General features: G+C 37.7%; 1 long non-coding RNA gene across 3 annotated transcripts in view; it reads right to left on the bottom strand.

Moving 5' to 3' along the window:
* LOC105710352 (uncharacterized) overlaps positions 1-22030 on the bottom strand; it is a 97471-nt gene that overhangs the window by 38631 nt on the left and 36810 nt on the right. For all 3 annotated transcript variants that reach the window (XR_010341193.1, XR_001105757.2, XR_001105756.2), the window contains exon 4: positions 8423-8540. This is a non-coding gene — a long non-coding RNA (uncharacterized LOC105710352). The remainder of the gene's footprint in view (positions 1-8422; positions 8541-22030) is intronic.

Consider the following 22030-nt stretch of genomic DNA (forward strand, 5'->3'; position numbering starts at 1 on the left):
TGCTCATATATAAAAAAATATTTTTCTCCCCATTTTATTACTAACAAAACTAAGGCTCAGATAAATGAAATAACTCATTCAGTAACAGCTAAAAAATGGGAGAATTCAGATTTTAATCCAGATCAGTCTGATTCTGAAGCCCATGCCCCTTCCATTGGGCCACATTGTCTCCCTGAGAAAAGAACAAGCCTAGGAGCAAGGATAGAAGAACAAATTCCTATAGATTAAGGGCCACCATATCAGACGTTATGCAAGATTCTTTGTCAACACTGTGTCTTTTACTCCTCACCATAAATTTGTGTTCAAAACCAGGTTTTTTGCTAAAACAAGGTTCTTGCAAACTCAGGTGCAAGCTCCGCTGGAATGCACTGGTAAAAAGCAAAAAAAGGCTGTCTCTAAACATGAAGTACATCAGGAAAAGCAGCAAGGATGCAAAGCCCTTTAATGCCTCTCTTCTGTTCAATAATGTTGTGCAAAGAGTATGGCCAGCTCAGGTGGGGCTCAGGTGAATGCCAGTGTCAGAAGCGCAGTCCAGGGGGAAGGAGAGTAAGGGGAAGATTAGCAACAAAGAAGGATGTTTTGACCCCAAAACTTTGACTCTGACTTATGTCATACTAATGCTCTCTATCCTTTGCTTTAAAAAAGTACAGATACTATTTCTCAGTATTTTATGTTCAATGATTTTTGGATTCTTAATGAACATTACATGTAGAAATATTTGATGCAAAATATAATGGCTGAAAATCACATATAGTAGAATATGTTATTGACTACACATTAACAAAAATATCAACTCTTCTTAAACAAGAATAGACTTAGAAACTGAATTTTATAGAATTAATGTTCACAAAAGAAAATCTGAAGTGACAGAAGCTATAATCAGTTCAATTTGTCATGTAAAAAATACTGATTGATTCACAAAATATTTATTTCATAATTTATAAAGAAATATTTTATTATAATAAAATTAAAATGGGAAAAATGAGAAATGGTGAACTGTGCTGTACAGAAATTCAATCAAAAATACAAACTGAATCTATACTATTTGCTCCAGAAAGTATTTGATTCATCAATGTGAATATAATTTTGATGGAATAATTGTCTCATGAAATCAGAGCTCAACATCCTTGGAGCGAAAACTAAGGTCTCCAGACATCTTACCCAGGGTCTTGTACTGTGCGGGGAGCTTTACTTATGTTATCGCTAATCCTTATGGCAATACTTTGTTGTTGGTTTACAATCCCCCAATTTGTGGATGAGAAAAGTGAAATCCAGAAAAGCTAAGTCATCTGTCTAAGGTCATACATGATTTAATGCTGCAGCCAGGATTATTTGTTAGTCAAAACAGAATGAATACTCTCAGCATGAAGTGATGGTCATTTGGGTCTTCCTTCCTGAGTTCAGGACGTTTTGCAAGGGATTGGGGAAGGTGTTGAGGCAGGCATGGCTGTACCTCTGTCCAAGTGGAAATGCTGAGACCCCAGGAGAGAAATGAACTATCCTAAACTTTTCAAGCTTTATAAAAACCCTGAGCTTTTTCTGATCCCCAGTCCACTACGCTCTTCGTTTGATGAATTGGTCTGGTCATTAGTTTGGTGTTATTGTTGTTTTTTAAAAAAGAACAGACATAGAATAATGTTATGTTTTAGAAAGCAACCAGAGGCAGGGAGCTATCTGTTCCAAGAAGTGTAGAGTTGTATGGGATGCAAAGTGATTTATTCATATATTTCAGGTAATTTTGTCTCCCCTTTCACTCCACCACTTTACCTAAAGCAAAACTATAGTCCAGAAATATCCAAAGTAATATATCCTTCCAAGAATAGCCTGTGGTCCTTGAACTTGCCATTCAGCACTCAGAGAGTGAAGGGAAGGGGTCTAAATCAGCCATTGTAACATGTTAGAATGTTTTTATCTCATCACCATTTTCTTCATGAAACAAATATCTTCTGTCTATTCAATAACCAGCTAAATTTAGGGATTTGTGAAGAAGAGTGCCAGACACATTTCAGCCCTCTGGGGGAAAGCAATTGAGGGTTTTCAGCAGGATATTTATTTGTTATAACCCAAATCAGTAAATCTTACTGATTTTATTCATGTACCTGGCATGATACTTAGTGTTCTGCAATGTGGAAACAATTCTACAGGAATTCTTGGTGACCAACTGCCCTGGTTTGTTCAGGACTGCAGGGTCTTCCAGTATGTTGATCTTTCCATTTTAAAACCAGGACAGTCTCTGGCAAAGTAAAATGGTTGGCCACTGCCTTTGTTCACCTTGTATTACTAGCACCCAGGCCAGTACCTGCTATTCCCACTAGATTTCTCAGGGCCTTGGTTTCCTTTTCTACGGATTGGGAACAAAGGGGGTTTGTACTTGTCCTGTCTCATTCATGGGGCTACTATGCTGTATAGTAAAGCTGAGGAAGGATTGTTGTTGTTGTTAAATTCTCTTTGACTTTACTAGAAGACATTAAAAAATGTCTTCTAGTAAAGTCAAAGAGAATTTAAATAATCTCCCAAAAATACAATTCAAAGTGTTCAGTTTTTGATTACTAGAACCACATTGTATTGTAATGCAGCACACAGCACAATGCCTATCAGAAAGAAGATGCTCAAAAACATAGTCAGATGAATTAAAAAATAAATAAGAATAAAAGAATAAATAAGTGAATGGTTAGATTAGCAACTATATGAATGAGTATAGAGTGATTAATTCTTTAGAATTATTTTCAGAGCCAGAAGCTTATTTAATCTAACCAATGCATTTTTCAGAGCGCTCATTCAAACAACAAATTCTTGCCAGGGTCAAAATTAAAATTTGATCATCTCAATATATTAAAATATGAAAACATCTCAACTAATTTCACTCATTTTCCCCAGTGAATCTTTTTTCCAGCACAAGAAACTTCAAGTCAGCCAGTAGCTTACAGCTCTTCTTCCAAAGGAAGCCTGAGGGCCTCTCTAATAGTAAAGCCATTTGGTTTGAGTCTTCCTACATGCCAGGCCTTCTCTCATCCAGTTATTGGATCTTGAAGTGGCTTCAAAGAAATAGCTAAATAACTAGAAGAGGTCACCTAGCAGCCTGAGTCATTGACAGACATTACCATCAGCATCAGGAAATTGCAAGTGTGCTGTGCCAGAAGCCTGCAGAAGCTAGAATTCTCTAACTGATGTTCTTTCTCCTACCCTACCTTTCTTAAATTAAATCTCCTTCTATGCCCTTATCCCATTATCCTCTTGTCTCCATGATTCTTTGGTTATTGTCATGGCTGAGATTCCATCGACTACGAACAACTTGCAGACAGGGACCTACTCTGTTCATCTCTATATCCTAGCAACTTGGCCAAGTGCTGGTAGAAAGTAGGGAAAGAAAGAAAGGAATGAAAGAGAGAGAGAAAGAAAGAGAGAAAAGAAAGGAAGGAAGAGAGAGAGAGAAAGAAAGGAAGAAAGAAAAAGAGAGAGAGAGAGAAAGAAAGACAGAGAAAGAGAGAAAGAAAGAGAGAAAAGAAAGGAAGGAAGAGAGAAAGAAAGGAAGAAAGAGAAAGAGAGAAAGACAGAGAAAAGAAAGGAAGAGAGAGAGAAAGAAAGAAAGGAAGAAAGAGAGAGAAAGAAAGAGAGAGAAAGAGAGAGAAAGAAAAAGAAAGAAAGAGAAAGAAAGAAAGAAAAAAGAGGAAGCGAGGAAAGGGAGGGAGGGAGGAAGAGAGAGAAAGAGAGAAGGAAGGAAAGAAAGAAGATAAGAAAGAGAAAGAGAGGAGGAAAGGAGGAAAGGAAGGAAGGAAGGGAGGGAGGGAAAAGGAGAGGGAGGGAGGGGAGGGAGGAAGGGAAGGAAGGAAGGATGGAAGGAAAGAAGGAAGGAAGGAGGAAGGAAGGGAAGGAGGGAGGGGGGAGAAAGAGAGAAGGAAGGAAAGAAGGGAAAAGAAGAGAGAGGGAGGGAGAAAGAGAAGAAAGGAAGGAAGAAAGGGAGGGAGGGAGAGATGAAAGAAAGAAAGGAGGAAAGGAAGGAAGGAAGGAAAGAAGGAAGGAAGGGAGAGAGAACGGAGGGAGGGAGAGAGGGAGGAGGGATTTGAACATACATTGAATAAATGTGAAATAATGAATGAGTAATTGATATAAATATTACCAATTGACTATTGATTATGTGCCAGACACCAGCTAGGAACATTTTATGTTATCTTATTTAATCATTTCAACAACTCTGCTTTATCTTTTTCTCCCTAGTGCTTAGTACTATTTAACATGCCAATATTTAACTTCTTTACTTTATCTACTGTTGATGTCCCCCTCAAGAATTTAACCTCCATGAGGGCCAAAATCTTTGTTTTGTTCACTGATGCTACCCTGTCTACAAGAGTACCTGGAACCAAGTAGATGATCAGTAAATTTTTGTGGAATGAATATTATTATACTCTCCTTGCAAAAAAAAAAAAAAAAAAAGAATTCCTGCTGTTGTGTCAGGCACTCCAGAGACTTCCATACTTTTGCTGAAAACTGGTGACTACATTGTGAGACAGGTATTATCATTATTCTAGTATGATGGACACTGAGATACAGGAAGAGGAGGTCACTGGCTTGAAATCAGACAGTAGCTCATTTGATAAAGGCTGAATCACCATTCAAGACATGGGGAACATGGCTAAGAAACTCTTGCTCTCCCTAAGACCTCAATCCACCTTGCAATGAGAAATGCTGAATCAGAATATTCATGTAGAATATTCACCCACCTGAAAAAAACACAAATTCACCCACCATCACAACCCAGGTCAACTCAGAAAGACCGCATTGAGCAGAGTATCCCTTTAACATTAACAGAGCAATAAATGCTGAGTGCCGGAGATTAAAACAAAGTTATTAGGAGGAGAAAGACATGCCAATGACTTGAGCACTTAATGAGATGCCCATCATATCTAGGAGTAAGCAATTTCCCAAAGGATTATTTGATGTGAAAGGAATATTAAGGAGCTCCTTAGTGGCACACAGACACATCCTCTCACGTACACACCTGCTCAGGGCTCAGTAAAAGACAGTGCGTAAATGTCTGGAATATTACATAAAAGCTGTCTGCCCAACCAGTCAAAGCTATTAAAATCCATCTCGCTGAAACGAACCCTGAGAGCAGGTCAAACAAATCTAATTTTTATTGTTCCTTAAGGACATGGCTGTGTCGGAGACAAAGGAGAGAGGCAGGAGGCCAGTTAGAAGGAAAAAAAAAAAACCGTAAGAGGCCTTAAAAAATTAAATGTTCAAAAGAGCTGTGGCAGGCAAGATAAATGATATATTACAGTGCTGGTTTAAACCTAATTGATGACTAATGTTGTAATGCATCTGAACCTACACTGATCTATTATCTGTCTGGTCCATGCTGAAGGGACACTGCAAGGAGAAAAATTGCTAACCGTTTTAACCTGATGGAACTTTAAAAAAATAACCAGTCCAGTTACTTTAAAAGATAAATGACTGGGTGGTGACCTTTTAATGTATATCAGCGTCTTGCAATGCAAAATCAAATGTTAATTAAATAGAATCCAGTGCTGGAACAATGCAAAAAAAAAGCATGTTTTAGAGCTCAAGAGGTCATGGGGAATTGTGTTGTTGGCTTCCTACAAAATTGTTACAAAAACTACCAATAGAGAGGAAATAATGATAGATCACATAGCAATCATTGAAGAAGCAAATATACACACAAAAACCATTTGGATAACACCTATGTATAGGTTACATATAATAGCATGTAGGCACAGCTAAATTACAGTCATTGAAAGGCAGGACAACCAACAGAGTTGCTTAAATTCCCTGGGATGGTCAGAAAGGCTTTATTTTCCTGATCTGCCACAGCTTCCACACAATTTGCAGGAGGGAAAACAAGGAAGTAATGTAAGAACATTTCAAAAGGATTCAGTGGCCAGCTTGAAAGAGTTTTCAATGACCAAGTCTAGAGTAATGTTAGCCACAAAATCATGAATATAAAAATTGTAATCAGACACTAAAGTAAGTATCTATGAGTTTATACTGATATAAATGAATAAACATATGAATGAATGAAAAATGAAAAGGAAAATCTCTTTGTTAGAGTAGAATTCTAACTAAGAAGTGTTTAAGAAAGAAATAAGGAAAATAGAAATCACCATTTGTCAATGAGAAAGTAATTATTGTTTCGGGCAATCATCTTCAATAGATACCAAAATTGATGAACAAGAAGAAAATGATGAGAAACAGAATCTTCACATAGTCCCACAATATCTCCTCTTTGAGACCACCTTGATGAAGGGACCATAGTTAACATCATCAGTGATGGGACAAATGGATATCATGTGCCTTCTGATATTATGCATTTAGAAGGACACAACATCATTTTATCATATTCTTGCTAAAAATGCAAATCCATAACTTAATTATGAGAAAACATCAGAGTAACTGAAGAGCAATCTACAAAATGACTGGTCAGTTCTCCTCAAAAGTATTAAGTCATACATTACATATCAAGTCAAAGAATGACTCAGGAAATGTAAAGGCAGTTAAGGAGACATCACAATGAAATATATTGTGTGATACTGGATTGCATGCTGAACCAGAAAAAAAGAAAATTTGTGGGACAACTGGAGAAATTTGCATTAGGGACATAGATTAGATACTAATATTGTATCAATTTTTTCCCCTAAATTTAATTATTATACAATGGGTGTATGAAAAAGAAATTAACATTTGGGGAATTTGGATAAAAATGTGGAGAGGAAAGTTCCATTTCTGAAACTTTTTTGTAAATCTGAAATTATTTTGAAATGCAAAGTTAAAATTAATATGTAGAATGCCATTGTTGTGCTTTCTTGGAGGACCCACATTCAGCTTCATTCTTCCAGGAGCTGTTATCTTCAGAGGTGGGAAGAGGCAGCACCCAAGTCAGGATGCCCTCACTCAATTGGAAAAGGAAGGAACCAGGAGGAGAAGGAGGTAATCACTTTGAATAAAGTTAATCAGAGAAGATTAAACACCATAAAGAGGCGTGAGCAACTGCAGAGGTGCTTTTGCACATGTGGTGTAAGTACAGGGGCTGAAAATGGGCCCACTGAGAATAGCTCTTTTCTGACAGTGCCTCAGGATAGGGAATCATCATTAGGAATTAGAATCATAATTATACCTTTTATTTTATACTAACTCTGAATTAGTCTTTGTGTTAATATCCTTCATATAGTCTCTCATTTAATTCTTATAAAAGTCTGTGAGGGAAGTATTACCCACATTTTAAGAAATGGAGAGGAAGTTGGGCGCAGTGGCTCATGCCTGTAATCCCAGCACTTTGGGAGGCCAAGGCGGGTGGATCACAAGTTCAGGAGTTTGAGATCAGCCTGGTTAACATGGTGAAACCCTGTCTCCACTAAAAATACAAAAATTAGCCAGGTATCGTGGCAGTGCCTGTAATCCCTTCTACTCTGGTGGCTGAGGCAGGAGAATTGCTTGAATCCGGTAGGCAGAGGTTATAGTGAGCCAAGATCAAACCACTGCACTCCAGTCTGGGCAACAGAGCAATACTCTGTCTCAAAAAAAAAAAAAAAAAAAAAAAAGAAAAAAAAAAAGAAAGAAACAAAGAAAAAAGAAATGGAGAGGAAGTATATTTTTTTTCTAAAGCAGACTGGTTTTGCTAAAAGACAGATTTTGCAATTTGGCAATGGGTGGAAGTTTTGGCTCCAGAGTCTATAGTTATTACTTTTTTTTTTTTTTTTTTTGAAAATACAGGTTCTTACTCTCGAGTGCAATGCCAATAATAGCTCACTGCAGCCTTGAACTCCTGGGCTCAAGTTACCTTCTGGCCTTAGCCTCCTGAGTATCTAGGACTACAGGGGTGCACCACTATACCCAACTAATTTTTATTATTTTTTTGTAGAGGCAGGGTCTCTTTATGTTGCCCAGGCTGGTCTTGAATTCCTGGGCTCAAGCAATCTTCCTCCCTCAGCCTCCCAAAATGCTGGGATTACAGGTGTGAGACACTATGTCCAGCCTCTATGCCTATTACTCTTAACCCTGGTGCACTACACAGCCTCAGCAAGAATACAGAGCCCAACTCCAAGTGACTTCCCAGAATTCCAGTTAGATCTAAGCTAAAGCTTAAGGTAAAAGTTGAAATGTGAAAAAGAATAAAAAGAAGAATTTCTGAGCCAAGCATAGAAGTACATAGGCAAGGATATTGCAGTGCCATTTCATCTGCATAGGAGACCAATGACTTTTAGCACTTAGAACTTTACTTATTTCACACTATTAACGTGCTAATTACTAACAATCCTCTTCTTGAGTTAATAACGATTTAGTAAATATGTTCTTCTGCAAACAAACAAACAAACAAAAAGCTTGACCTCTGAAAAATAGAAGGATAAAAATCACCCATTTGGACCTATTGAGAGCAAGTCATGTTAAGATCTACCATACCAGTACTTACTTTTTCACTTTCTTCATCTTTCCTCTCCTCCTCACCTCCTTTTTGTTTTTATTTTCTTGTCTCTCCCCTTCCTTTTTCTCTTCTCTTCCTCCTCCTTCTTTTTCTCCTCTTCCTTCTTCTTTTTTCCAAAATATGGAAACACAAAAAGGGAGGAATTAATTTTAACTAAAAGATTAGGAAGGCTTATAGGGTGAACGGAGTCTTGAACAAGGAGTGGGAACGTGACATGCAGAGATGAAAGTGAAACGTTTTCAGGTAAGGAACTCAACTGACTGGAACAAAATTATATGAGTAGAAAAGTTCAAGGAAATAGAAACTAGCGTGCCATGGTCAGAACATGTGTACATGGGATGATGAAGGGAAGGAGTAAGGAATAAGGAGCAAGGGGGAGGAATGACAGTGACAAAATTAATAAATCTTTGGTGAGGTGGGATGAGGTCTATCTTGAAGAGGCCATTAATTTCTTTAGGAGGAATCTGCATTTGACCTTCTGAACCAAAAAGAAGGTCACTTGTGGGAGGGGTAAGTGCCGAATAGGCAGATGCCTTATCATCCTCGATGACTTGAATCCAATTCCTGAAGGTCTGGGTTAGGAATCTATGTTTAAATACTTCAGGAGAGTCTTACAAACAGTAAAACAACCTCATGAGACCTCCTCTTGGGTGCAGATTAATATTGTTACATGGCATCTAAAGAATAAATTATATGTGCTGTCCTTTAAAATCCCCTATAATCCAAACCCACTGTAACATAAACTGGTTGCCTCTCTGCTTTGTAAGAATCAGTAGGGTTGACTAATAAGGGCTCTTTCCCATGACATATTTTGATGAAAAGTGGATGATACGAGTGTCTAAACGTAGCAAAATAAGAACAAACACTCTGGAGAAGAATTATTAGCTTTCCTATTGGTATGGGAGCTGACAAATGAGCAGCCCTGAACAGAGGAACTGGCCACCTTCCAGACTGGCCATGACCACTCCAGCTCCTGGACCACTGTCTGGAAAGGTCAAAGTCATATTTTATAAAGTTCAGTTAGTTCAATGAAAACAACTTGTTGAAAAACCTCAAGTACTCTGTAAATAGATTTCTAGGGTTTTCTTGAAAGGTTTATGAGAACACCATGGCTTTGTACTAAGTTATGTGAGTTAAAGGACCAGAATGCACACTTTGAAGGGGTATATGTGTCTCTTTGTAAATCTGTGCTTAGCTACCCAGATAAAAGCATAAGCTCTGGGGTCAGGAAGACCTGGATTCAAATCATGGTTTTTCCATTTATTGGCTGTGTGCAGAAGCAAGTTTCTTAATTCTTCTAAACCCAGTTGCCTTGTGGTTATAATGCCTCATTCTCAAGGTTACTTTGAGGACTGTTTTCCCCTGATATTTGTACAACTCACACTCACACTCTCTAGGTATTCATTCAAGTGTCCTTCTCAAAGATGCCTTCCCAACCTCATATTGAATACTGCAAATAATCCCCCACTATCCCCCAACACTTTTTATCTTCTCCCCATGCTTTCCTTTTCTCCTCAGTACTTACCACTATTTAATACACTATAGATTTTACCATTTTTATATTCTTTATTATCTATTTCTAACACCAACATTTTAACAACACAAGGGCAGAAATGTTTGCCTTATCTGTTCACTGCCATGTCCCTTGTGCCTAGGACAGTGCTAACATCATAAACTGAACACATTTTTGTTGAATGAATGGATAGGTGATTAAATGGCTAATCAATGGGAACATTTCTGGCTTTGAGCTTTTGGTCAAGGTGGCTCAGTGCATTCATGCTTCCACTGCCTTTGAGTGTCAAGTATTCAGTACCAAAAGAAAAAAAAATTAAAAACCTAACTGTGTTATATAAGATGTTAACATTAAGATAAGTTGTGTGAAAGGTATATGGGAACTTTCTGTACTATCTCTGAAACTCTTCTGTAAGTCCAAAATTACTTTAAAATAAAAGTTTTCTGAAATCATGGTTAAAAGAAAGAAAGATAAGCATCTCTGTGGCCTATAAATAAAGGAAAACACATAGCAGTAATCAGGAAGCCAAAGGTGTGCTCCACAAGGCTCTTCACCTAACTATCCAAGACAGCTGGCAGTTGAATTTCTGGGGCAATGAGAACCAAATGTGGCAGGGAACCATACTGGCTGTCACGCACTAAAACTGAGCATCTAGAGGAGGACTCTCCCATCCACAAAAGGAGGCTTAACCTCACACCACCTGTTGTCCAGGGTTGGGGTTTCTATAAAGCTCCAGCAGGGAGCAGAACAGCTGTGCAACTAGGACTTGAGTCAAGCTATCTACCACTGGCTCACTTCTAGAGAAGGGTGGAAGAGCAGTATTTGAAAGGACAATGAATGAAAATTTTTCACCATAGAAAATAGACCACTGGACTGAGACTGAAAACATAAGAGGGCCAAAAGATAAATAAAAATAGAATTATACTGACATAAAAAGTGCACAATATCATGGATACAAAGAATATCTTCAAACCTACCATAGAAAATGGACCAATTACCTACCATAGAATGACAGTGAGTCTGACAGCAAGTAACTCATTAGCAGCAGTCTATGCCAGGAAAAAACAGACATCTTCAAAACATCTGAGAGGAAAATATTTGACTTAGACTTCTACACCCTGTATTACTGTCATTCAAAAGTGTATGAGTTTGCTAAGGCTGCTATAACAAAATATCACAGACCAGCTGACTTAAACAACAGAAATTTATTTTCTCACAGTCTTTCAGGTTAGAAGTCAGAGATCATGGCGTTGGCAGTTTTGGTTTCTCCTGAGGCCTCTCTCCTTGGCCTGCAAATGGTTACCTTCTCACTGTGTCCTCATATAGTCTTTTCCCCGTGTTTGGACATCCCTGGTGTCTCTTTATGTGTCTAATTTCCCTTTTCTTAAAAGGGCACTGGTCATATTGGATTAGGGCCCACAACAAACAGCCTCATTTTAGCTTAATCATCCCCTTTCCAGGCTCTGTCTTTAAACAGTTACATTGTAAGGTACTGGGCATTAGAGCTTCAACATATAATTTAGGGGTGAGGGAGAAACACAGTACAGACTATAACAAGGAGTAAGAAAAATGAAACCATATTCAGATTCATAAAAAAGTAGAGTATTTGTTACCTATAAAGACTTGCTTTAAGAACCATCAAATGCTATTCATTAGTAAGAAGAAAAAAGAAACATAAAATAAAATGAAAAAAATATATCCAAAAAGTAGTAATGAAAATAATGGTAAATGAATTAAATTGATTTATTAAAAGCTAGAGATTATCACATTAGATTTTTAGGGCATTTGGTTACACACTTCATGAAAGGGACATATTCAAAACAAAATGGTCCAAAGATTGAAACTAAATTGGATGAAACAAGATATAACATATGAATCAAATAAAGCTGGTAAAAATATTAGTATTTGACCAAAAACAAATTAAGAAAAAAAGCATTAGTAGAAATAAAGAAAACTAGATAATAATGAAAAGAACCTCCTCCAGGAAGATATAATAATCATAAACTTGTATTTCCCTAACATTGACTAAAAATTTATAGGACAAATGCTGACAGATCAGCAAATCTGTAATCATAATGGGAAATTTAAAATCATATCTCTCAGAGGTGATTTAACAATCTTCCATATGTATACATATGTTTATATGTTCAACCTTGAATATATATGTATATATATTCCTATGTGTATACACACACACACACAGATACATGTATGTATCTAGCATGCACTACCTCTAGAAAGTTCTCTCTGCCTTGCAGATCTGGTATAGGCCTTTCCAACTTCAAGACTAAATTCTTCTTGGCCCTCTTGGACAAAATTAATCATTGTAACACTGGGGTACCTTGTTATCTTCTATAAACCTCACATAGGACTCATCTCCATATTTGTAGAAGTATACCTATTGATCTCCACTAGACTCTGTTGTCAGGCACTAGTGTGCTAACCATCTCCATAAATCCAATGCCTGGCACATAGTACATGCTTGGTAATTGTTTGCTGAATGAACGGATTCAAATTCTCTGCCATTAAGAAGCTCATAAGGTGAATAATAAGCAGCCGACATGCACTGAAAAAAATCTAGGTAGTGAGTATTATTTTTTCTTTTCATTTTTTTTAACCTTAGGTTCCAGGATACATGTGCAGAACATGCAGGTTTGTTACATAGGTAAACATGTGCCATGGTGGTTTGCTGTGCCTATCAACCCGCCATCTAGGTATTAAGCCCCACACGCATTAGCTATTTGTCCTGATGCTCTCCCACCCCTTCCCCCTACATGACAGGCCCAGCCACACGTTCTCATTGTTCAGCTCCCACTTATGAGTGAGAACGTGTGGTGTTTAGTTTTCTGTTCCTGTGTTAGTTTGCTGAGGATGATGGCTCCCAGCTTCATCTATGTTCCTGCAAAGAACAAGATATTATTCCTTTTTATGGCTGCATAGCATTCAATGGTGTATATGTACCATGTTGTCTTTATCCAGTCTATCATTGATGGGCATTTGGGTTGGTTCCCTGTCTTTGCTATTGTAAATGTACTGCGATAAACATAAGTGTGTATGTGTTTTTGTAGTAGAATGATTTATATTCCTTTGGTTATATATTCAGTAATGGGATTGCTGGGTCAAATGATATTTCTGGTTCTAGATCCCTGAGGAATTGCCACACTGTCTATCACAATGGTTGAACTAATTTACATTCCCACCAAAAGTGTAAAAGTGTTCCTATTTCTCCACAGCCTCACCAGCATCTGTTGTTTCTTAACTTTTTAGTAGTTGCCATTCTGACTGTGTGAGATGGTATCTCATTGCGGTTTTGATTTGCATTTCTCCAATGACTAGTGATGATGGGCTTTATTTCATGTCTTCTTTTGAGAGGTGTCTCTTCATGTCCTTTGCCCACTCTTTTGATTGGATTGTTTGTTTTTTTCTTGTAAATTTGTTTAAGTTCCTTGTAAATTCTTTTGTCAGATACGTACATTGCAAAAATTTTCTCCCATTCTGTAGTTTGCCTGTTCACTCTGATGATAGTTTATTGTCCTGTGCAGAAGCTCTTTAGTTTAATTAGATCCCATTTGTCAACTTTAGCTTTTGTTGCAATTGCTTTTGGCAATTTTATCACAAAATCTTTGCCCATGCCTATGTCTTGAATGGTATTGCCTAGGTTTTCTTCTAGGGTCTTTAGGGTTTTGGGTTTTACATTTAAGTCTTTAATCCATCTTGAGTTAATTTTTGTATAAGGTGTAAAGAAGGGGTCCAGTTTCAGTTTTCTGCTTATAGTTAGCCAGTTTTCCCAGGTGCTGAGCACTGTTCTGTTCCAAGTGCCTTACAGGTAATATCTCATTAGTCATCATAGCATTCTTACTAGGTAGGAGAAAAGATGATCTCCCTTTACAGACATAAAGAACTGAGATGAATAAGATTTTATAACTTGCCCAAAGTCATGTAATTGATAAATGGCAGAGCCAGGATTTGACCCCAAATTCTCTGATCTCAGAGTCCGAGCTCTTTGCCATTATACCATACTACTCTTATTTTGTATATGAAAACACAATCACTAAAAGAAAGCAGAATTTGCCAAGTAGCCATTGAAATGAGTAGACAATAAATCCAATGCTATTATGCTAAAAAGATTAGGTGCACAAGTTCTTTTTTTTCCCCCAAGATGGGGTCTTGCTCTGTCACCTAGGCTGGAGTCCAATGGCATGATCTTGGCTCTCTACAACCTCTGCCTCCCAGGTTCAAGTGATTCTCCTGCCTCAGCCTGCCAAGTAGCTGGGATTACAGGCACCTGCTACCACACCTGGCTAATTTTTTGTATTTTTAGTAGAGACAGGGTTTCACCATGTTGGCCAGGCTGATCTTAAACTCCTGACCTCAAATGATCTACCTACCTTGGCCTCCCAAAGTGCTGGGATTACAGGTGTGAGCCACCATGCCCGGCCCAGGTGCACAAATTCTTATCTTGACAAAATGTGAAATGATTCACACCTTTTTCTTTTCCCTGTGCCCTCTCCCACTTCTCTGAAAGAAAATGTTGGACATGAGATAAGGGAGGAAGTCAAGTGGCCACTTTCTCAGAGTCCAGCTTCTCTCTGGGCCTTAGGGTTACTTCAGAACCCTACTGGCTACCCTACAATTCTACGGTCTCAGCAAGAATTTCAGAGTGATGCCCTGTGACTTTCAGACCATAAGCTTGCTGCTTCTCAGTGTTTTTAATAGGGACAGGAGGGATGAGTGGTACTAAGGCTCCATGTAGACAATTGGGTGGCTGCTTCTCTGATCTATATTGTCATGTCACTTAGAAAGTTCAGCTGTAGGTCAACAGATGGATTCTGAGAGGGAACAGAGAATGCCACATATTTTTCAACTTTCATTATCATAAAAACATTGTGAAATACTTTATATTTTTTGGTCCCTGGATTATATGAGTCATAAACTAACATATATAAATACACAGACAGAGAGATACACAACTGGCATCTGAGCTTATTCTTGATGAAATCAAGAAGAAAACCGTGTTTTATTTGAGCAAATATGTATCAACTTCTCTGAGGCCTGGGAGCCCTCGCACTCCATCCCGCATCACTGAGAAATTATTACACAGTTTACATTGTCTATTGTGTTGTTTGATGGTACATTTGACCACAGTTTATAAGACAATTCACCACTGAATAATTTTCATCCCAATGCAGAAGGTGAAGACAGTCTAATTTATGCCTAACTTCAAAACTAAAGTGGTTGAGGGCTGTAGTTGTGGAATCAAGCAGTTGGCAGAATGAACATTGTAAAGACTTTGATTGCAAAATTTAGAGTGCGAATTCCTGGCCAGTAATTTCACATCAATGATCTCTTTTTAAGAAACTCTCAAAAAGCCCGTCTGGTTTTCTAGGTAGACCTTTCAAGACTCAAAATTGGTGAGGGCGATAATAATCAAAATAGCAGTTCTCTGTTTCTGGTAGACAGAATTAGAGTTTTAGAATGTATTAGCAATTTAATCCTGACAAGCCCTTTGCTACAGCTTGCAAATGAGACAAATGAAGTTCCCAGAAATGAAATAATTTATCTGAGCAAAATCACATAGTTAGGAAGCAGTAGAGACAAAACTTAAGCCTGGATTTTCTAGTCTAATCTAACACCCTTTCCAGTATACTAGAGTCTGTCTCTGTCTCGTATCCTACTTTGTGGTTACTTCTAACTGCCTTCAGATGTGGCTCCCTTAGCCAAAAAACTACAATCTCTGCTGTTTCACAAAAGCAGAACAATTAGAAGATACTTTAGTTGACAGGAGTCTTAGAGAACATCTGGTGCTATCCTTCAGCTATAAGATGAGAAAACCAAGGCCCAGAAAGGATGACTTTTTAAGATGAGAGCCAGCATCAGAATCTAGACCTCATGTTTAGCCTTTCTGCTTCTGACATTTCATCAGAAATGTTTTGCCCTCAAACTCCTGACATTGTATGTATTTATTCAACCCACGGTTACTCATCACTTGTTATGGAACAGTTCGGGTTATTACTCACTGGGGAAACAAAGATTTATAATACAGGAACTCTGTATTCTCTAGAAAAGATAAATACATAAACAATTATACTTGCTAAATTGGAGGTCTACATAGGTGAACTAGACTGGCAAAGAAGCCACAATTAAGTAGGCCTATGGAACAAGGGAAGACTTACCAAAGAAGAGCTGAATTTTCAGGGAAGAGAAGTTTGTTAGCCAGATAATGCAGAAAGGGGTTTTGTATGAAGAGGAAGTTATTTGTGTAAAGGAATGAGGGCTGTGAAAAAACACTGAAAGAATAATGCAAGTCCTTAGGTATGACTGATCATGGGACACTCAGAGCAGAGTGGAATGAAAAGAGAGTGGGGTCACATGAAGGCTTCATATGTCAGACAAAAGGATGTGGGCTCTCTCTGCAAGAAAGTAAGGAACTACTGAAACATAAAAGGCAGCAGATTTAATTTGCAGACCAGCTCTGTCAGGTTAATATTTTTGCCCCCAACTTTGGAGATGTAGAAACTGAAGCTCACAGCATAAATAACATGCTCAGGCCACCCCACCTTTGTGAGTGAAAGCCTGGATTCAGATACTCTGAATTGAAGTCCCAAGTTTTTCAGATATCACTATGTTGTCTCCCAGAGCAACCACTTTTGAAAGCAAGAAACTCAGTCCTACGGTCAGTCCAAAGATGTATAGCATAGAGAGTTCAGAGGACCCATAGGATTCCATCCCCAGGAACACAATCAGCCTGGACATTGCTTACTTCCTATAGCCTTTTATTCTTCTTGGTCTATAGTTTTTATTGATCCTCCCCGTGGCTTCTGAAAGATAAACAAAAACAGACACACATTTTCCTCTGCCTATGATCCTTGTGGGGTTTATATTGACAGGAATGGCACTAAAATGCAGTGGGAAGAAGGGGTACTCTCTCCAGATCTTAAAAGAACAGCTCAACCAATGACTAAAACACCCTGGATTCTCCCTCTCCCTCTCCCTCTCCCCCTCCCTCTCTGCCTCCCCCTCCCCCTCCCCCTCCCCCCCTCCTCCCCCTCCTCTCCCTCTCCCTCTCCCTCTCTGTATCTCATGGATTATCTTCCAGAAAGGACTTTATGTCTAGATTCCTTCCCAGGAGTCATCATTACAAGCCTGCCCATTCTACCTGATTCTGGAGCACAAACCAATTTTTGTTACCCTTCTGCTAAAACAAACAAACAAAAAAACAACAAAAAAGTAATTAGTTTATGCTTCCTTTCCTCTGTGACATATCTAATTTCTGCTTCCTTTTTTTTGGGGGGGGTCATAGAAATGAGAGACAATGAACCCAGATCAGAAATGAGCTTCAATAGCAACTCAGTCTAATGTTTTATATCTACAGCATCTAGCACAATAATTTGTGGCCAATTCATTGCTAAATGTGTATCTTCCCCAGGCCAGGTACAAATCTATCAATGAATTGGCCACAAACAATTGTGTTAGTTAAATCATCCAAATTCTTGATTCCCTTTTCTAGTATCTCAGGTAAAAACTGGAAGAAAAATATATAAAAAGAGAAATATTATAATAGTCATATATATATATATATGAGAGAGAAAGAGATTATAATTGCTATTCACACATTATTTCACAAGTTTCTAAAAATTTAGGAAAATAAAATTTAGAAACTAGTAATTACCAGGTCAAAGTCCAGTTAAGAAAAATAGAATCACTCCAAATAATTCAACAGAGAAAATATAAGGAACTAATTTCACACGCCCTAGGAGAGCTAAAGGGCAAACAAGGAATGGAGAAGCAACCTAGAGACCCACTGTCACCCTTAAAAGTGGCAGGATGAATGAAAGAAGTGGTATTATCACTAACTAAGAAGCCAGAGCCACAAAGAGGGAGATGAAATCATTGAAAAGACACAGTCTGGACATGCTGCCTGAGCAAGCAAAGAAGGGTAGAAAAAGAGTCTGTCTTCTTCCTTCCTCCCATTTCCAATTTCTGTCTAGTGCCTTCTGTTCGCCAGTCCTAATGGAGTGACAGAGTGGAAAAATGCATGAGAAATATAGCTTGCAGGGTTCAGCCCCTTGTAATAGGAAGAAGATCACAGCAAGCGGTTAATGGATCCCAGATCAACAAGAAAATGGCAGAAACAGGTATTTATAACTTCACTTTGAAAAGAGAGCCACAGTTGACATTCTGGCAATATTTACTTTCATCTCCTTTTTATATATTTTTCATTTGCATAATGGAGGTCATACAGGTTTTGCAAGTTGATGTTCTTTTTTCTTTACTCAGTATTATTTCTTGTGTTTTTCTGCATTGTTCAAAATTTTATTAATTTGCATGCATACTATTGCACTTTTATGGAGGTACTATAATTTATGCAGTCATTTCTCTATTATTGGACATAAAAATGTGTCCATCAAAGCAATCTTAAAAAAATTGGAATACTCAACATATTTTAAGACTTATTATAAAGCTACAGTAATTAAGACAGTGCAGTATTGGTACTAAGTTAGAAAAACAGAACAATAAAATAGATTCCAGATTCCAGAAATAGATCCCAAAACATAGGGTTGTTTGACTTAAAACTCTATAATTCAGTATGAAAAAGACCATCTTTTCAATAAATGGTACAAGTTTCCTTTATTTTCTACATTAACACTCAATTTATATTTATATTGAATTTATATTGAATATCAGTGTGGAAAATAAAGGAAGCTTGATCTTTACCTGACACCATGCACAAAAATTAATTTGAAGTAGATTAAGAACCAAAATGTGATGTCTAAAGCAATCAAGCTTCTAGCTGAAAATATAGAATAATATCTTCCTGGCTTTGATGTAGGTAAAATGTATTAAATAAGACATAAAAAGAATTTCCCTAAAAGAAAAAATTTATAAAATTGATTTTATTAATGTTGGGAATTTCTGTTTACCAAAAAGCAAATAGGCAAGGCACAGAGCTAAAAGTGTAAACAGAGGCTAGAGAAGCAACCCAGAGACCCACGTTGGCATTATTTATAATACATACATCAAAAAAATCACTCATACTCAGAATGCATAAAGAACTCCTTCAAAAATTAAATAACAAAAACGCAACACAATTTTACAAAGACAAAATTATCTAACAGATACCGCACAAAAGAGCTATTCAAATGGTCAAGCACATGGCAAGGTTTTCAATTTTATTAGCTATAGGAGAGAAATTCAAGATAAAACCACAATTAAAAACCATTACAAACCCACCAGAATGGTTAAAATCAACAAGCCTGACAATATCAAGTGCTGTCAAAGATGTGGAGTAACTGGAACTCCTCTTATAAATTAGTGGTGTCATTGTAAATTGGTTCAAGCATTTTGGAAAACTGTTTAATCTTAGTTTCAGTTAAAACTTTGATATAGCAATTCCATTTCTGGTATTACTAAAGAAAAACAAAATTACATGTTCATTAAAGACATGTACAAAAAATATTCAGCAACGTTATTCATAATGGCTGCATACTAAAAACAACATGAGTGTCCAGCAGGAGCATGAGTAAGCAAACTACAATAGATGCATACAATGAATGACTGATTCATACAATATAATAGAACACAATAATATAAAGGAATAGCTATTGTTATACACCAAAAATGGATGAGGCTTACAAACATTAAGTTTGATGAAATAATTAGTCACAAGACAAGACCTACTACATGATTTTCTTTATATGAAGTTCTTGAAAAGGCAAAACTAATCTATGTTGATGAAAATTAAATAATGATTACTTCTAGGTATGGACTATTGACAAGATAAGGCATGTGCAGTCCTGGAAAGATCCTATAGCTTGACGTGTGTGGTGGTTACATGGGTATATTTATATTTAAAAATGTATTGAGATACACACTTTATTGAGCTAAACACTTAAGATTTGAACACATTGCTGTAAGTAAATTACACCTTTAAAAGTATAAAACTATTTCCCAGGATAAATAATATGGTAATGTGTACCTTTGTGCATAGATCTTAACCTATATATCTTTCTACATAAATGGAGAGGCAGTGTAATATGGTATTAAGTGAACCAACTCTGAAGTTGGACGATATTGGTTTAATTCTAGCACCGCAAATTGCTAGCTGTGCAAGTGTAGGCATGACATATCAACTCTACAACTCTACTTTCCTTGCTTTTCTCCTCTTCAGTAAAATGGGGACAATAATAGTACCTACCTCACAGAGTTAATAAAGTTGAACTGTTCTAATAACGTAAAGGACTTAAAATAATTGTCTGTACAAACTATGCACTGAGTTGTGTTAGTTATTAATCTTATTTTTAGTGAAATTCTGATATTAAAGAATACTGTTTGAAGTTTCTTGATATGTCACAAAAGTTCTTTCCAAATAGTTTATACTTTAATCAGCAATCTACGGAGGCCCTAGCAGATTATTAAATGAAACAAACTGTGTTCAGGTGTCACTGAATGCTAATGGAAAAGAACAAATCATTTAGTTAGGAAATAACCACTCAGACTTACAGCTTTAAGGCCAGCACAAAACAATGCTGAAGGTGGCTAGAGAAGGAGATTTAAAACTGACATACTCCTGTACACTTTTTGTTTCACAGATTCCATCTCGAAATTGCTGTCACTACTTTGGCACTTGTTTTTCATTCTGAGCCCTGTTCCTGGTGATTTTCTTCCCCAATCCCTTCCAACTTCCACTACTGCATCCTGGCCATCCTCTTATTTTGCCCGGCACCCTTCATATGCAGTCTCTACAGCTGCTGTCAAGTTTTTTTCTTAAATAAATAGTGAAAGAGGGAATTCCAAGCAGAGAAATTAGCACAAGCAAAGACACAGAGGAGAGCTTTTACTACAGCCTATATTTTAACTAATCTACAGATGATTTAAAGTATATAGAAGGCCGTACATAGGTTATATGCAAATACTACACCGTTTTATATTAAGGACTTGAGCATCTGCAGATTTTAGTATCTGAGGTGCCCTGGAACCAAACTCCCATGGATAACAAAGGCCAATGACACTTGATAAGCATTTGCTAAATGAATGAGGTGTGTGTATATATGTCTGTGTGTGCGCACGCATATGCGCAAATGTACATGTCTGTGTGTGCGTGTGTATCTAGGCCCCCTGAAAAATTATAAATCCCAGATGTTCTGGTTAATCTCCATTTGCCCTCTCTCCCTGATCCATTCCTTCTGGGGTTTTTTGCCCAGCTCTATGTTTTGGGAGGCTGACCCTGTCAGGTTACATCACATTTGCAATCTGGCTTCCAGTTGAGTTCAGCCAATGGGAAGCACCAATGGAAAATAGAAAAACCAGAGCAGAGAAAGGCTGAGACATTTCTTTGCTGCTCCCTCCTTGCTTTGGTGCCTGTTTTCTGGCAGCAGCTATGACCCTCTATGGGACCCTCTGCAGCTCTTGCTGAAAAGGTGCCTCTCGACACTTCTCGTACGTATTTCTTTCCTGGCCACTTTGAGTTTAAGGGACGCAATGTCTTCTCACCATTAGTATTCTCAGGGTACCTCAAAATCCTTTGTTTGCTTTCTTAACTTTGCCTTCATTAGTCCTTCATTACAGTCTCTCCCTTTAAACCATAGGAATGAATTCTGATTCCTGCAGACGACCTGACAATGCTCTTTAAAAATGACGATTGTTTGCCTCTCTGCCCCCCCAGCTGCCAGCCCTAATTTAGGAGGACTCCCTTGGTTGCCCAGCACTTACTGCTCTACTTACTGATCTCTCTTCCCCCACTGGACAGTGAGCACCTTGAGGGCAGAGAAAACATTTTCTTTATCTCTGCTTCTCCAGGTTCTAAGATACTGCTTGGTCTACACTAAGTACTTAATGCAATAGTTATTGGTCCCCCATCTCATCTGTAACATGAAAGCACTTAGACTGAACCATCTCTAAAATAATTTTTAAGTCTTCTTAAGCAAATGAGGCAAAGAAAATGTTCTTTTTTTCAATCCCCTCAGCCCCCCACCCTCCTGGAAGCATTGCCCAAGAAGATGCAAACACATTCGCCTTTTCTGGGATGATGCTGAAGTTGTCTCTCAGGGAGTAGATGCCTTAGGAAGTCCATATGAGCAATTTAT

The sequence above is a fragment of the Aotus nancymaae genome, unplaced genomic scaffold, assembly GCF_030222135.1.
Source record: "Aotus nancymaae isolate 86718 unplaced genomic scaffold, 86718_ANA_hifiasm-v0.15.2.pri h1tg000007l, whole genome shotgun sequence".
NCBI classification, from domain to species: Eukaryota; Metazoa; Chordata; class Mammalia; order Primates; family Aotidae; genus Aotus; species Aotus nancymaae.